The 17,952-nt window shown below is 35.8% G+C and overlaps 1 long non-coding RNA gene across 8 annotated transcripts in view; it reads right to left on the bottom strand.

Annotated features, from left to right (window-relative positions):
• LOC138111305 (uncharacterized) overlaps positions 1-17,952 on the bottom strand; it is a 224,947-nt gene that overhangs the window by 90,006 nt on the left and 116,989 nt on the right. The gene's annotated exons all lie outside the window — the stretch shown is intronic.

Below are 17,952 nucleotides of genomic sequence, written 5' to 3'. Positions count from 1 at the left end.
AGTGGGTTGGTAATGCCAGCAAGACAATAACTCATGGTGATGACGACCGTCAGGACTATGGATTAGGTGAAGTTAAAAAGAAAATATAGGTATGATCTTAAATGTACAAAGTTGTTTTGAAAACTAGCTATGAATTCACTGTGTGCTTCTTAGAAATTTACAGTTTAAGTAATAACTACTCATGTGGACATATTTTGTTAATAACACACTTGCAGAATAAAGTATGGAATTTAAAAACTCTTTTTATTCACATGTGAATAATTTGTTTACATTCAAATTTCAGTGTCCAAGTCAACAGCTTCAAAAGTATAGGGAAAAACAAATGCTTGAAATGTAAAAGTTTCAAAATATTACATACAGATCAATATGTATACACCTGAAAATGCATGCCTTAAATGGTCTTTATAAGAACTCACAAAGAATCCCCTAAAATGCATATACCCAAGTGCCATTATCCAAAACTGATATACAAATTTATTGCTGCTATGTCACACATACAAACCCAATTTTATTGAAGCAACACCCAGTATTAAACTTCACCCCTCAAAATTTTGCACCCTATTGAAAAGAAATAATAATGTTAAAGAAAAGCTAATCCTGTGATCTTTTCACATTTGGCTGCAGATGTTATGCCATATTCAAGGGAAATATTTGCCTGTCTTCCTTCTTACTTGCTCAGATAGTTACTGGGCTAGACACACTGCAGTCTCCTGGAATAAAATACCGTGTTTAATTGACTGCCTGACACTCAGGATTGAACTGCTGAGACAAGTCTGCACATGCAGTAGTCAGAAGCAATTTTGAAAATAGACTCTACCAAATAGCAGAAAAGCAACATAAAACAACAAAAGCTGGTAATCACTACTGAGAACTTCTGGTGATGGATATGAAAGCATACTGGAGAAAATGCAAATGAAATCTATGCAGGAATGCAAAGAAAGAAAAATAATTTTACACCTTCAGGCTGTAATAAGATCTCTGATTGTTGGTATCACACCTGTAGACCTCTGAACCAGTATGGTAGAAATACAGGGGCATGAATCATTTGCTGCAATAAACAGCTTGCTGACTGATGAGAAACAAAGTAATTTGTACCTTCTATTTAAAACTTAAGTAAGATGAAAGGCAATTAGGCACCCTCTGCTGTGAGGTGGCAGTGCAGTTCCTTCTGTGATGCTGAGTGCCCACAGCTTCATGGATTTCAATGGGAAAACTGCATCTGTATGATTATTATCAAAAATATTCCTGAAATACATTTTTGTGGCATCTTGAAAACCTAGAATACAACTATGTTTTATCACTGATCTTATTGACTCTAATTTGTTTCCCAAGTTTAGAGTAAAAAGGCACTTAAGGAGATTAATTTTCTTACATGTTAGAAACAAGAGATGTATATTTCCACTTAGATTCCTCCCTCTAGTGATACTTTGGGCTTAATTAAATCCACACATCAGTTTTATACAGACCTGTGAACAAATGTAACCTATTCCATAGCTTTTCAGACTTAGCCCTACCTTGGGGTAAATTACAGCAGTAGTAGCTGCTTTAAATTCTGGTTGAATATTCAAACTGTTGATATAACAACAACAACTATGAGAAATTGACTAAACATTTGAGGTATCAGCTTTCCTGGGTGCTATTTGTGCACAGTGAGCTATGTTCAGCCCTCCTCAGTCTTCCTGTGCCCTTAGTAAGTCTTATTAAATAAGAGTATGATCATCAGAAAAAGTTAATAAGTGGACTGAGTGCAACTTTTTGCCAGCCAACAAGACAGAGTGGCGACCTCTGCTCCACACCTCAGTCACCGTTCTCCTGTCCTGTGCATTCCACAATAAATGTGAAATAATTCAAGCTATGTAATCTCACGGTGAAAGAGGCAGAGCTACTCTATACTCTATAGAGCTACTCTATACTCTATATATACTCTATATACTCTACACAGTCAAAGAGGCAGAGCTACTCCTATAGTACCTATACTCTATAGGTACTATAGGAGTACCAAGTGACAAGGATATATAAGCAGACATTAATTTAGGATACCTAATGCTTGTTAGTCAGCAGAAACTTATCCTTCTGACACAACTAAACAGGTGACAGAATCTGATAATATTCCTCAGGAGCTTTAAAATACCATATTTAAAACATTATTCCGTGGTTTTCATTCATTTCTCCTTTCCATTTTTTTCTGTGTTTTTCAGTACACCGTTTTGGGTTTTTTTCTGTACATATATACATACCTACTTGAAAGCCTACCTTGGCAGTACTTCCAAAGCTACTGTCTCCATGAAATGCATCCCAGAAGTAGGGAAATGCATCTTTAAAAAGCCTGACAATTTTGTTTCTGTGGTTTACACCCTTCATGGTTACTTTCAACTGTCTGGTTTACAAAGTAAAAATCAATATGAAAAATATAATATTTATAACAAGCAATGACTTCCATTTGATTTAAAGGCTCGTTTGGGGATGGTAAATGTATTTGTCTGTACCAGATGACTTATCATAAGAATTAGCTAATTTTCTTCTGAAACCAAAACAATGCATTTTGCAGCTCAGTTAAAACAGCTGCTTGTTTGGACACAGTCAAATCTTTCACTTAGTGGTTCAGCTACACATTTTCCAAGCCCTAATGCTGATTTCCACCCCCTCCCCCCCACATACACACTTGAATTCCAAATTTTTCAAAGTTTAGATTTCATCCCATTTGTCAAATTTCTCAGTATCTTTAGGACCTTGAGAGTCTCTTGAAACGTGGAAGAGCTTAATTTTGGCCAATGTTAATATTTTTCAGATGAGAGAGTGAAAACATTGCTGTGGCAGGTTAAGCTAGAAAACTGGAATTTGAAGTCAGAAGAGTAATTTAATTCCAAGGTTTCGGATCAAGCAAACCAGAACCACAAAGAACAAATTTCCAATTCTGCCTATAATAGAAGTATTATTTTCTTGGGAAAGGCATAGGGCATGGCTATGAGTTAGGGAACCCTGCCTAACTGGCATCTGATAAAGATCACAGCCATAATCTTCATAATCAGAAATATCTACTGAGAGGAAAATGACAATGGTTTCGTTATTAAAGACAAGAACTGAGGACTTTGAATGAAAATATTCCAGTGATCTTTGAAAGAGTTTTAGGAGATCAAGACAGTACCACTTTTGTTTCTGCTTATGCCACTGCCCCCTTGTTCTGCTTTTTAAAAACAATTTTAGAGTTAAGGCTATGGCATTGACCAGAGAATGGGCAGGATTTAATTGTTTAAAGGTGGTGTTCACCTAGGGTGCAAGAAACAAAACAAAAGCCCCCAACATTCTCACAATTATTTAACTGTGTGGATCTCTTAACTAAAAGAAATGCACCTTTCTCCTGTTTTAAACATGGACACGGTTTCTGTTGCCTATACAATATTTGAATGTGGTTTGGAACCAGAAACAAGGCCTAACTGAGTATTAAAATAGAGCAAGTATCGTCTGAGGTTCTAATAAATCTGGACAGGATACCTAGAAAATTCATTTTCTCCTACTACTCTTACAATAGTGATGTGGTTGTGCTGATATAAGTAGATGATTGGTCAGATAGATATGGGACAACAAAGACTTTTTCATAAAAACCACAGAAACTGCTCTAAGACCCTTAAGTAAGAACATCATGGTTTCCTTTGCACTTTGTCCCAGCAGACTTCCTGTTCTTGCTAGAACAGTGTGGAATGACTTCTGAGAAGCCTCCTCACCTCAGCTTGCAGTCTGCGGAGTGCAAGCACTGCCTTAAGAGGCCAAAGGTGTGGATTGAAGAATATCAGACTGCAAAAGTAATCTCACTCCAATTTTCTATGCATTATATTAGAATATCTAAATCTCTAATAGAAAAAATTTTGGACAAAGATGGACAGAGATAACCACTAAAGTCTATAAGGGTTTAAAGTTCAAAAGACTTTAAAGACTTTAAAAAATAAAAAACACCTAATAGACTTTAAAAACTAAAAGACACTAAGTGTCTAAAGTATGGGAACTTGTATAATTTAATTTATACAAATCTTAGTTGTTATAGTTTTACATTTTCTTTTCTGCATCTATGAATCTGTAGGCAAGATTCTGATATCCTTTTTGAAAATTTGGTGCAGAATAAACCCATATTCATCTTTGAACAGGGGACAATCTCCTTCCCACAAAACTCTTTTTGCTGCATCACTATTCGTATCAGTTATAAAACTGGGAGAAATCACAATTTATTAAATCTCCTCTGAAATCTGTATTTGAAAAAAACTCTTCCAGTCTTCACACCAACCTTTATGATGTGTCAAGTACGGGCGGCAAACATGAAAGACAAAACCAAGTTTAAAGCATTGTCTTAATGCTGGAAGAAGAAATTGTCAATGCTAAAAGTATTTTGATTGCACTTTCATTTATTTATATGGTCTTATATGTGCATTAATAATGCATTTTTAACAGAGGAAAAAATCAAATTATTCATTAAGAATCTATGAATGTGTATCATACAATTCTGTAAAACTGTGATTGATTCACTTTCAAGCAAACCTGTCAAAATGAAATACTCTGCCTGGCCTAGTGCACAGATTTCACCCACACTTTATGGATTTTCTTGAGCCCTTGTCTCCATGCTTTGTTATTCATCTATTTGAAATTCTTCTGAATAGCCATCATCATGAGACCATTATGATTTGTTAATAATCAATTGACAGTGAAAAGGGGAAGGTAAGTAGTCAGTCTATGCTTAAACATGTTCACTGGACCCACCATTTCTTTCCCTGCCCCACAGTGAATTTACACAAAAATACTGTTTCTCTTCCTTGTAAATTAACAGCTAAATCACTCATATGTGTTAGTATAGTCACACAACAATAAAACATCTCCTTTGAATGTTTTCAGATAAATGATTTTTACATTTTTAGATATCCTTTACCAAGGTATCATTTTCCTATTAATTGGGTTTAATTTCTTCAAATATAACACAGAATTGCCCAACAAAATTGAGAAATCATACTTAGACTCATGGCCCCTCCCCCATTATATTATACACCACATATTGAAAGACAAGAAACTTGAACATTATCCTGCAAGCTCAAATCACCTTTCCCTGTAAAGGAAAATAGAACACAATAACAGTTGTACACGAAGACATTACTAGTCTCTTTTAATTATATGCTAATTAATGACTCCCTGGCTTTAATCATATCAGTCTGGTAATACTATTTATGCCACACAGAATAATGATCTACTTTATAAGAAATCAACGTGATACATGTTGACATAGGAACACATCCAGCCATAATTCACTCTGTGTAAATATTCCCACCCAATTCTGTGCAATTTGGAGAAGACGCACTAACTTCGCTGATGAGCATGGAAAGAGAGAAGAGGAAGGAAAGGACAGAAGGAGTCAGAGAAAAGTATATAATTATTTCCCAGAATACCAGCACTCTCACACTTCGTATAACACATACCCATCAATATATTTTGCATTTAAATGATGGTAATAACTTTATAGTTATAGTTCATCCACGCTAACAGAGTTGAAAGACAGAGATTCATATATTAAATTTTTATGAAAGGCGTTCAGGTACTACAAGAGAAATCTTATATGTTAGATAACTGGTTATAGATGAAGATGATTTTGAAATTATTCCATTGGAGAGGTGGTAATATTTCAAAATGGTCACAGAGTGTTAGATATGAAATCCACCAAATTGGCCTTTGCATGTTAAGTGCCCTGATTTTGCATGATAAGATGTTAAATATCCTAGTTTTACATTTTGCATATCAAGGGTTTTAATTGCCAGATTAGTCTTTACATAATTAAAATGCCCATCAAACTAGTTAAAGTTATAAAGTTAATTCTCAGAACCACTTAATCACACAGTTCCTAGTTAAAAATCCCTGTTGATAAAATATTCCCAAATTTAATCCCTTCCTTAAGCCTCAAACTTCCAAATGTCGTTTCCTGCACATACTCAAGTTATCCAAGTTAATTAGTATATTTTAAAAAGATTCTTAAAGTGTTTATGGTTCAGTTTTAAAAGTTCCTTAAAATGTTTGTTGCTTGATCTGTTTTAAAAGTTCTTTGAAGTGTTTGTATTGCAGTTTAATGCTTCTGTTAACTGTCCTTAAGTTCTGCAAGTTTCTAAAGCCCAGCTCCAAGAAGCAGACTTTTAACAGTCAAGGGCTATTTTTAGTCCCCTGTCCATCACCCTGCAGCTCAGCTCCATGGCACCATGAATGTCAATGAGGACATTTTCCTGCCTTTCAAGCACCCTGGACAAGGAGCTATCCATGGGCAGGGTCAGATGGCCTCACTTCGAGACTCCACCAATCGTTCCAGACCATGGGGGCTGGACTGTGGGCGGACCTGGGCGGAGCATGGACGCTATAAAACTCAGTGCACAGCACTGGAGCTTGCTTTTTGCCTCAGGTTAGCTGGGGGTGAAGCTGGTGACTGAGGTCTCTATCTCCCAGGGAGACCATTTTAATTATCTAACTTTGGACTAGCCAAAGTTAACCCAGCGTTGCAGGCTTCCTGCACCGGGGCCTTGTTCCAGTTAGGCCTAAAGATCTCTAATCGCTGCGGACCCGGGTATCAAGATTTTTACTGGGGTTTCTTTACTTGTGGATTTTCCTGGACTAGATTATTTTACCTTTAATTATTTTTTTTTTAAATTATTCTTTTAATAAAACAGATGTTAATTTTTAATTAACATCAAGAGTGGTCTCATTGTTGACACAGAGTGTTTCAGCTGTACTGAGAGCCTAAAAACTCAGCATATCAAGAGAAAGTAGATGGATATAAAGTAATTTTCACTCTGAAATAGCCTATGGGTATCTTAGTTGAAGATCTGCTTTCTAAAAATACCAAAATGACCAATGATTGCTCCTCCAGATACAGTTTTAAGGGAAAAAACCAAATCAGGTATTAAATAAAACTCTCCTCTAAACCTAGAACTGCAAGCCCTTCTGAGTTCTCTTCTAGGTTTCTTTCATTTTATCAAGATATCTAGAATACTCTGCCAATTAAATCTCTGTCTACTAAGCTTGAAAAAAACCACACAAGAAACCAAAATCAACAAAAATACCACCCACACAAACCAAAAAACAAGCAAGCAACATATATTGTGTTCTTCATTGGGTTCAAACAACAGGAAATATTCCTGCCACAGCTACACGCAAGCGAGCTCTGAAGAATTAAAGTTTTGCCTCCTAAAGACATTGGTGCTTTTATATAATTACAGCGCAGTACACACAGTGTTTCGCATCTGCTGTTGTCAGGTTAGCTCTTATTATATTATACTATGTAACTTAATGTACCTTAATATACAAAGTGCACTGAGTGATACATTTTAAAACTGTGTGTAATTTTAGTTGACAGCATAGAGCAGGCTTCACAGAGAGAAAAAAAACATTTTTCTTTCCTAGTTATGATCCTGGACAAACTGCTACCTTTGGAAGTGCCACTGCCATAAATTTTTGGCTATTGGATACCCTTTTTTTTATTCATTTGTCAATGCAAAGGAGCCTAGACTATCTCCATTACCAGGAAAATTTAGTACTTTGCACAGAATCAATTGCCATGCAAGTGAATGGACAGTCAACCTCTCACATATAATTTGCTTCTTAGCCAAAAATCTGTTAAGTGTTTTGTGGTTTTTCAAAATTAAAAGTAATCATGAACAGCTATATAAAATATACTCCACATACTGAAATATTTTAAAGACAATATTGTAAGAAAAGAGTGATATGTGTGAGTCACTGTTTTTAATTTCCCTTTCAGCTGAAACAGAGAACATAACTGGACCATAGGAACACATATTTTTAGACAGACAACTGACTTATGTAGATACACTATATACATTCCCAACAATTTTACCACGGTTAAAAGGTATTTATATTCTGATGTGGCTAAAATTGAACATGTCAACACTAATGCATTTTTCTAGGAGAACCACTACTTTCACCATAATTTCCATGGAAAATTTGTGTGCACATGCAGTAATAGAGACATTTATAACATCAAAAGGATTCAATTTTCTTTTCAATCATACTACAGTATGAATAGCTTTTCCTATTGAATTTAACAATAAGGCACATTACCACAGTCTAAAGGACGGGGTACTTCTGCTTGCTCATATGAAAGTATGTCAAACAATATATATCTCCCAATAGTTCTAGGTTAACTGCTCCTTTATATAGGTTTGTTTCTAATATATTTGTGTCAGCAGATTTTTTTTCGTATTATTATTATTTAAATTTGTAAGAAGAGCAGCATTTCAAACTCTGTTTAACTCTCCCCAGTATTAAGAATATTTAATATTATTTAAATGTGTGGAGGGCCTTTGTACAAAACAAATTACTTTTCATTAAAAAATCAACTGGAAATACACACCTAGTTGTATAGATTTGGATTTGTAACACTTATAATTGTTGTACCCACTCACGGGCATCATTGTCTCTGTCACACATGAGAGAGAAAGGGAAGGTTTTATCTGAGAACTGTTGTCTCAATCCTGCATGCCTTGAGTAGGGCAAGAAAGAGAATAAAACCCAAATTGAGCCAGAATACAGATTTTTTGAACTCCACATTTATTTTGCTGTCATGAAAGAGGATTCTTTCAGAGCCTTTAAGTCAGTGAAATCACCCAGACTTGTGGGAGTCCAACTCTGAGAGTCTGAACAGCCACACATTTCATTGTATTGTACATTTCATAGTTTTAAGAAAAAAAGACAAATCCATAGAAGACACCAATTTTCTTTATTAATCAATAATAATAACTGATATGTTTAAAGATTCATATTTAAGCATATTTATTTTATAGCCCATATGAGAGGGAAGATGTGACAGGACTGTAAATCTCTTTGGAAGAACTCCTCTTCTCATACAAGTGTGCGTCATGCCTAGAAAGTGACTGGCATTGTCAAACTTGGGAGCTAAGGAAGACATCTTATTAAAATAGTATCTGTCTCTGTGGAGATCCACCGAGTGTTCACATGTAATCAGACATCACACCTGTCTCCATTTTGTACTATTAGTTCACTCACTTCTGAGTAAAAAACTGACCTATGCTAGTTTTCCTCCTTCCTCTTGCTGCTTTATTCTTTATTAGGGCTGAGTACTGCTCTAATGAGATTAAAATGAGCAAACTGCCGAAAGTCTGTGGCTTTGAAAATCTCAAATTCCATTCAGTCATTTAGACAAATATTCATCTTTGTGAACCACGGGATTTTGTGGAAATTTCTTTTTCTTGCATGTTTAAAATAATTTTTCAGAAATCCTGCTTCAGTAGTTTTTCAGACTCCCATTATTATAAAATTGCAACATTTGACACAAATTGCTTAGCCAAAACCAACCAAGTTCCCTTTTGGCTAACCGAGTATTTAAGATTCTCACCGAGTCGTTTGGCCTGTATCAGAAACTTCAATTCTAGCTATAACTGCATTCTTTCAGTTTCCTACTTGAGCAAGTGTGGATTGAGACAATGGTGAACTGGGCCTTTGAATCTGGAGCCCTACCAGACCATAGAGATCTCTTGCAGCTACTTTTTGTCATAGAAAAACAGTTTGAGCAAAAACTTAACACTGCATTTCTCCATTCTCACTGGCCATTTGTTACCACCATCATACTCTACTGTCCTTGCAGTTCCCACATTACAGTATCCACATTCCTTCATTCCTCTCTCTTCATATATTTCAGGATGTCATTACAGCAAGCTTTGCATCTCCAACCACTCACACCATTAGAAGGAAGCATTGCAGTAACACGGTGTGGACACATCTGGGACTGGTCTCAGTAGCCCTTAGACTTTTGGCCACTCACTGCAGTGGGAGAAAGCTGGGGACTGAACTCAGTGGAACTCAGATGAATTACTCACCTGGAGTTCCTAATTTTAATGCCTGTTCAGCTGTTTTCTGTTTCACGTTCATATTTGTTATTCAAATGAATAACTTAGATCCTGATTACTTAAAAAGCAACCAAACCTTGCAGCACAAACATTTCATGCTTTCAGTTCTGACAGTTAATTAAATTATTTAGGAAAACAAAACAAACAAAACCAAACCAACAAACAAACACACACACACACTGCCCAAAACCCCAAAAGAATAAAAGTACAGTAAATTCCTTTCTGTAAACAAAGGTAAGCAACAAATATTTATTAAACATTCAACCCTAAGGCAAACGCTCATGGAATAGAACATAAACATCACACTATTTTTTGTGTTCTTGGAAGACTTGCTCTCTGAAGGTTTCTGTGGGGAAGGATCTGCTTTTGAGATCACAGCACACAGATGGAATAATTCTCTTCATGGTTGAGAGATTATCTGTCATTTCCCTGAGATTTTAGTATGTGGGGACATTAGATTCATAAACCAAGAAAGGCAACCAACAATCTACCACTACAAGTGCAAAAATTCCTAAAGATGACAGAAGGCACATTTCCTAAGGGCAGGGAGAGTAAAAGTGTAAAAACATCAGAGACAAGGGACCAACAAAAGGCACATGCCTCATGAGTTTCTACAGCTCAGCAATCCTTCTTCCTTCCACCCAGTTGCAATGAGTACCTAATACAGCAAAGAAATCATTCTCAGTCCTGAATGCATCAGAATTCAAGAGAAACAACTGAAGGAAAAGCTAAGGCCACAACCTCTAATGAGAATTTTAGTCTCTTGGGTATCACAGGTTCTTTAACTTCATCAGGCTAGCCTGAATTCATAAAGCATATAACTTGTGTTGGAATCACTCTGGAATCACTCTTACCTTGCGTGCTTCTCATTGCCAGACTACACTAACATGATTTTATCCATTTTTTTTAACTTGCTTTTGCAAGGCGGGCTGAGAAGGAAGAAAGAAAGAAGCTAAAAATCTGTGCAGTGCTTTGCATATTTTTATGGTTTTATTTGTTTGTTTTCCAACACTAGATCTCCAAAAAGTGTCCTTTATCTTAAGATCTTTTCTTTGTAGGCACTTCAGTTCTCCTGCTCTTTGGTATTCACAAGATCCAGCCATAATCTGGCCCTTTACAATGAACCATATAATAAAAATCACATGTTTATCAAATTGTCATAGAAGCAGATTATTTTCATGTTTCTGTGACTGCTGAGTCAGATTAGAACCTGACAACATTCAATGCACATCCAAGCACAAGACATGGGTGTATAATATGCACAGCCTAAAAGTGGAAGTTGTCTGAAAAATGAGATCAAATCTCCTTGTTAACCCATAGGTAAATTATATTTATCACTCAAGAGTTGTGTTAACTTCCTTAAGCAGAAATACATTCACTAAAAACAATATTTGGAACAGGTCAAATTGTATCTTCATTCAATTTTAATAGCAGTAGAAAACCCAAGCATTCCTCCCCAGCACACTAACTCAACAAACTAACTCCCTACAACTTTGTGGCAGGGATGTCTGTTTATCATTCAGGAAAGGTATAAAAGCAGGGATTAGTAAAGTAAAATGAAGTGTATAGTCAAGATTATATTGTTGTCTAGCCACTGGTGAATAAACACATGTCATTAAAAATTTAGACATTACATGAAATATTAGGAATTAATTTAATGATAGAAATAATGTCAAAGGAGTGCACAGCAAAAGACAAACTAAATAACTGAAAACCCTCAACAACCAGAATAAAATATAATAGATTTCACATGGAAAACAAGTACTTATCAATCATTCACAAAGAGGAAAACTTTGGGGGAAAAAAACAAAAAATGGGACACTGGAATTCACATTTTGAATATCTGTTTTTTTTGGGTTTTTTGATAGATTCAAGAGGACTCTTATTTTCCATAATAAAAAAGAAAATGAGTAACGCAATTCTGAACTTTAGTGAACAGCTATTACTTATAATGCTAATTTGTGACAAAGCTCTAAACAATCTCACATTTAACTCAGAGTATATGGTACTATTTTTGCACAGAATGAGCACCGTAACTCCCTTCAAATTTCCTCTGGGACCTCAGCTTCCCAAATGTGCTATGTTGCATTGTAACAAGTACTAAATTGAGGTAAACAAAGTGTTTCACACAAGCTGGATCTGGTACATGAGCTTTAGACTTGGAGTTCAGCATCCTGACAGCTATCCTGATTGCAATGCACATTCTTCCTTCTGAAGTCTGTTGAGACTCAAAACACAAAAAATTTGCTGTGGATTTTTTCTTTTTTTTTTTTTTTTTTTTTAAATATATATATCTATATATATATAGCAACTTTTAATAACCAGTTTCTCCTGCCATTTGGAAGAGTGAAATTATATAATTAGTATTATTGTTGTTACATTTCTACCTTTGTGATATGTAGAAACTCAATGATTAAAGGGGATGAACAACCTTCAAAATGTGGATTAAATGGTATTCAATTCTTGTAAAGGTGTAGGCACCTTTACAGATGTTCACAGATTATTGCTTAGGTAAACACCATAGCAGACAATCTGTATTTTTTAAAAAATACTTTTTTCTAAAGCTGCACTAAAAAGAGCCAGTAGTTAAAAGTTTTGTTAAAACTAAACAAGACAGTAGCATTTTTCTTGGCCTGTGTTCCTTTTCTTTGCAAATATTGATTATCCACATTACGGACTGAAAGACACTTTTTATCATCTTTAAAACAAAATTAATTTTTCTTTTGATTTTTATATGGCAGACAACAATTCAATTTGAAAGGAAAGGAGTTTATATTTCAGTCACCGGGTTCAGAGAGATGCTACACATTATGTGACTCCTTCTCTCATTTATTGCTGGAACAACCACGAAAATTACATCATCTTCTAAAACTATCCTTGCTTTTATCAACCCTAAGGCTGGTCAAACAACTTTTGCCAGGATGATTCTCCAAAAAATTCTTCTATTATTTGAGGAAAAAGAAAGAGACCAATAAGGTATTCTGATCATCCGTGAAGCACAGCATGTTCATGACTGTTGAATTCAGTAGCAAAAACAATGATATTTACATTTAAGTCCCTGAACAAAAGGGTTGCAGGCTTGAGGCTTATGGTGTCTTAAGAGAGAACACTGGAAAATACTCTCTAAGTGAGCTTTTAAATAATTCAAAATCTCATTGCCAAGGATTGAATTCTTTTGTTTTATCACTTCATTGTACAAAATTAAGCATAAAAACAATTCTCACAAAATCCCAAATCTGAACTCCATTGTTTTTTATGTACAAGTCCCATTAAATAGCAAAGGAGGGAAAAGAGAGCAATGGGGAGGAGAATGGAATGCACACAGTCTATGCCCTATCTACAAACAATTGCATTCGCTTCACATGGAATAGTTGGTGCAGAAATATTCAGGAAGTGACAGTAGAAGATACAGCTAGATGAGGTCCACTGAGCAAATCTATAGCTCCTTTATTTGTGACAAAATGATGATGCTTTTAAGGAGAGTCTGCATATCTGTTTCCTGACAAAGAATAAGAGTCTAGAGCATATATATAGGGAGATAAAGAAAAGATAGGGAGGAAAGAAAAGAACTGTTCAGTCCAGCTCCCATGGAAATGCTCATTGAAGAGCTATTTGGGAAAGACTATGCTTCAAAAAATTTGGATCCTCTGAGAAAATAGATTTAGCCTAGGGAGAATTTGCAGCAGTCAAAATGCTGTAGTTTTTCTTCAGTTGAAATAAAATAGCTTCTTTTCTCAGAGAGTTCAGAAGGAACCATATTTATCCCCAACTGAACCATTTGTTCTCTCTCCCAAACCAGCACTCTCCTATAAGGATTACAGAGATTATGGAAGTAAAAGAAGGGATGGGGAAAGGGGAGAGGGCCAGTAGTGAAAATACATCTATAAACTTAGATCATGCCCCACTGAAAATTGGAGCAGGGATATATTCTAGTATGTGAAGCGCTTTCTTGTTTGACTTATGTGAATGTAGAGTTATAACAAGAAATAGAATAAAATGTAAAATTCTTTAAACATGTAAAGCACAATTTCCTTTTCCACAGGAGAGTCATCTTTTGGAAAATGAGAAGGAATTAATAAGAAAAATTACAGTTGAATGAAGCGAGAGGGTTGAGAGACTTTTTAAATTCATTTTGAAAGTCCCACTGCAGAGAAATCAGAAAGCTCTTTATTTTTAATTTGGAGGTTCTTACAGCCTAATCCTCGCAAAGGCCGGTTGCTCGCTGCTGACTCGGCGAGTTTCCCCTTCCTACTGCTTGTGGAGAGTGATCAATGAATTGACAAATGCCACTGACTGCCGAGTCAGCCCTGCAGAGGTTTGCCTGAGGGAAATTTGCACACTGAAGAGTCAAAGCCAGAAAAACAGAAATAAAACCCACTGAGACAGAGTTCTCTGTGCAGGAGGAGGCAAAGAACGGAACTTGAAGGCAAGGAAGGACACAACGGGGGCAAATGGGTGGGTGGGACAATGCAAGGCGTTTTATTGTCTATAATTTATGGACTGCTAAAACTATTGAAGCATATGATGGCTGGGTTCAGCACTGAGAGAGATTAAGAGGATGAAGGGACAGATCACAGTATAAAGGGAAAAATTGCTTGCTTGTGAACTTCTCTGCACAAAGGACTTTGTAAGACAAAGGATGTAACAGATGCTCCTCCTGCCAATAGCCTTTACAGGTTCATAAGCTGGTAGGAGCAAATCAGAGTTCAGACTTCCAAGTGCTGACATCTAACTCGAGCCCAAGAGTCTCTAATAATTGAGTGAAATGAGTCCAGTTTCATCCTAGAACTTTGTGCTGATGAACTGAATTTATTTGTCATTTAGGTAGGAGAGATGTTTTCACACCAAGATTACTAGACACTATGACAGCAAAAAAGAAAGATCATTAGGATATCAATGCTATATTACAATTTGCAGCATACACCAACAAAATTAACAAAACTTGCCTTTTGGCGCTTCTGTTTCAGGGAGCCTTTCTCCTCTTAAATTTCATTTAGTCATGTAATACTCTGGTTCTCTTCTCCTGTGTTCCTTAAAATGTATCCTGCCACATATGTGGGACAAATATAAGTGCCTCTCTAGTGTTTGTCATGTACTTTTTACTCCACTTCTTTTCATATTTTCCTTGCAGTGGGGTTTCTGTAAGAAGCACCTGCCCAAACTTTTATTAGCGGTACCCTTTCTTCTAGTTTTTACAGCAACTTGTTCTAGTGTTTGAGAGTTCTCCTTACCTCTCATTAGGAATTCACAAGTCTGAAACCTCATTTAAAACTTATCCAGTGTATGTAATTCCCTATTACATAAGGAAATTTTCAAACATCCTATCAAGTCCAAAAGAAGAACTCCTCCACTACTTTCAAAAAATCTTCCTGGGGGAGTAAAGTCCCCTCTCTCCTTAAAGCTGAGTATTTTGTTCTGCAGAGAGGTAACTGAACTAGAAACAGTGAAGATCACAGGTCTGAGTCAACCATATTTTTCCTTTTAAGAGTGATCTCACCTTTTCCTGAGAAAGGACAGAGCAGCAATCAGAAGAGTTGGAAAGATGTCTGCTGCAATTTTAAATTAATTTTACTCCGACCATAGAAACACAGAATGTCCTGAATTGGAAGGGACTCAAGGATCATCAAAGTCCAACTCCTGGCCCTGCACAGGACACCCCAAGAATCACACCTTGTGAATTTTTAAAAAGCCAATCCCTTGAAGCTTGTGTTGGACCTGCTTTCGCTTTATTATTCAACAGTTGGCCTGTATATTACAAAGAAGCTTTACAAAGAAAATTACAGGCACTGTTTTTCTAAAATTTTTTTTTCCAGGTCAAATACATTTTTAAAAGTTAAGTTTTAGAAATTGCTGGAAGATCCTGATTATATTTTAAAGTTTAAAATATTTTTGACTCTGGTAACAAACACCAAAAGAAACATAGAATAGTTGAAGATAGTTGAAACAGAATAGAAGTTTGAATATTTATTTTATAAAATAACCACCCATCTACCTATAAAATTTAATCTGTTTCTGCCACTGTTCGAGCCAGGAAAAAATGGAAAATAATGTGAGTGACAGTCATAACAATCTGCTCTTCGAAAGTACATGGATTACAATAAAGGAACACAGAATTTAGTCAGATTGTAACAGAGGTAGCAAATGAAGGTCTGTGCTGTGGCAATATGTTGGAATGGTAACATAGTCAAAAGACTGTCATCAAAATGAAAATGTGGCAGCCAACAAAATATAAAATAACATAATGTGATTTTGTAATGGCCTATTCCAACACCCATTTATGGTAGCTGGTTTTAAGACTTATTGTTCAGTCTCTGCTTTTTTCCCCCAATACCACGGGTGCAGCTGAGAAAATTCTACTTTTAGAGTGGCTTTATCATCAACAATTTATTAAAAAAACAAAATAAAACAAAACAAACCCAAACGATAAAGATCATAACAACAAGGACAAGCATTTGGGATATTATAACATAATTTTTAGAAAGATAAAAAAGCAATGTTAAGAATTTTCCAAGTGAGGAATATGTAGACTCTTCCCCTTGCTAGCTATGCTCTTTTTTTCTTTAAACCTGTGATGCATGCTAAAATTGTAAAACGTGGTGAAATCACAAAATATAATGAATGAAATTATCTGCCTCAGAAAAATCTCAGGCTTCAAAGTAAGGATTGCAAACCAAAAAACCACAAAACCCAACAAGATTTTTCATCACTCTTAAACCCCCTATGTTCAGAGTCCATGGCCAATGGCAAGGTAACCAAGGAGATGATTTCCTCAAGTGATCTGTTCCTCAAATTCTACTCCACTATGAGGAAGAGAGTTATGTCTCATACTCATTTTTTTCATCCTTCCTTTCAGAAGAAAAGAAAGCAAAATATTCAGAACTGGAGTACTTGGAGATTTTTCACTAGAGCAAAAAAATGTAACCAGCATTTACATAGCTCATTATGGCCTTTTATAAACGCCTGTTTTCCCTCCCACAGTATTGAAGAGATTATAATGGCCACAATTTGTGTGAGAAATGAAAAGTCTAGATGTTTTATAGAAAAATCTTCATCCCTTCTTTTCTTGTTTGTGCAGATAGCTTTGGTTCACAAGAGTTGGGTTATTAAAAGTCTTCTAAAATCCTCAAAATCAAGAAAAAAATCCAGAACTTATGCTGAAAATTGCATGAAGAAATATGTGTATTAAGCAGTATCTCCAGCAATGTCGAACCATAGTACTTGATTTTATTAGTTTTCAATCTCAGGTTGATAGGTTTCTGATTAATGAAGCATTTGTTCTGCATCACAAAACAAGTGAAGAATACCCTTCTTATGCCAATGACTTGCATCCAAGAGTTAATTACTACGTGACCTTCAATCATGCTCTTGTTTTAGGACTAGAAGCACCTATTTTTAGTGTGAATAAAGTTTAAAAGTGAAAGCATGTGTCTTTGAAATAATACCGTGGCATACTGTGTAGTCACATATTCCCCTACATTTAATGGTCTGATTCTAAAAATTAAATCACAAAGCTTTGTCATAACTCTAACATACAAACACGACTGATTTATAAAACACTGAGAACATATCTAAACTCCACATGAGTTTAAAGCATGGTTCTTCTGGACAGTTTTTCTGTAACTACAATAGTCAAAGAGAGTAATATAAAACAAACTAATCACACATAGGCTTTTGTTGCTACAGAGAAGCCTGAGTGTAAGTACTGTGGTTAAGGAAGATGGATTAAGTTTCTGCTGCATGCTGTCAGGTTTTGATTGCAAATTCTGACCTCTGATAAGCCAAAGTCAGTCTTAAAATAAATTTAAAAAATTAAAAGGAAAAAAAGGGGGGGAAAAAAAGGGGGGGGAAAAAGGGGGGGAAAAAAAGGGGGGGAAAAAAAGGGGGGGAAAAAAAGGGGGGGAAAAAGGGGAAAAAGGGAAAAAAGGGGAAAAAAAGGGGAAAAAAAGGGGAAAAAAAGGGGAAAAAAGGGGAAAAAAAGGGGAAAAAAAGGGGAAAAAAAGGGGAAAAAAAGGGGAAAAAAAGGGGAAAAAAGGGAAAAAAAGGGGGGAAAAAAGGG

The sequence above is a fragment of the Aphelocoma coerulescens genome, chromosome 5 (assembly GCF_041296385.1).
Source record: "Aphelocoma coerulescens isolate FSJ_1873_10779 chromosome 5, UR_Acoe_1.0, whole genome shotgun sequence".
Taxonomy (NCBI): domain Eukaryota; kingdom Metazoa; phylum Chordata; class Aves; order Passeriformes; family Corvidae; genus Aphelocoma; species Aphelocoma coerulescens.
The sequence above is the reverse complement of the archived record's forward strand: the minus strand, read 5'-3'. Positions and strand labels throughout refer to the sequence as shown.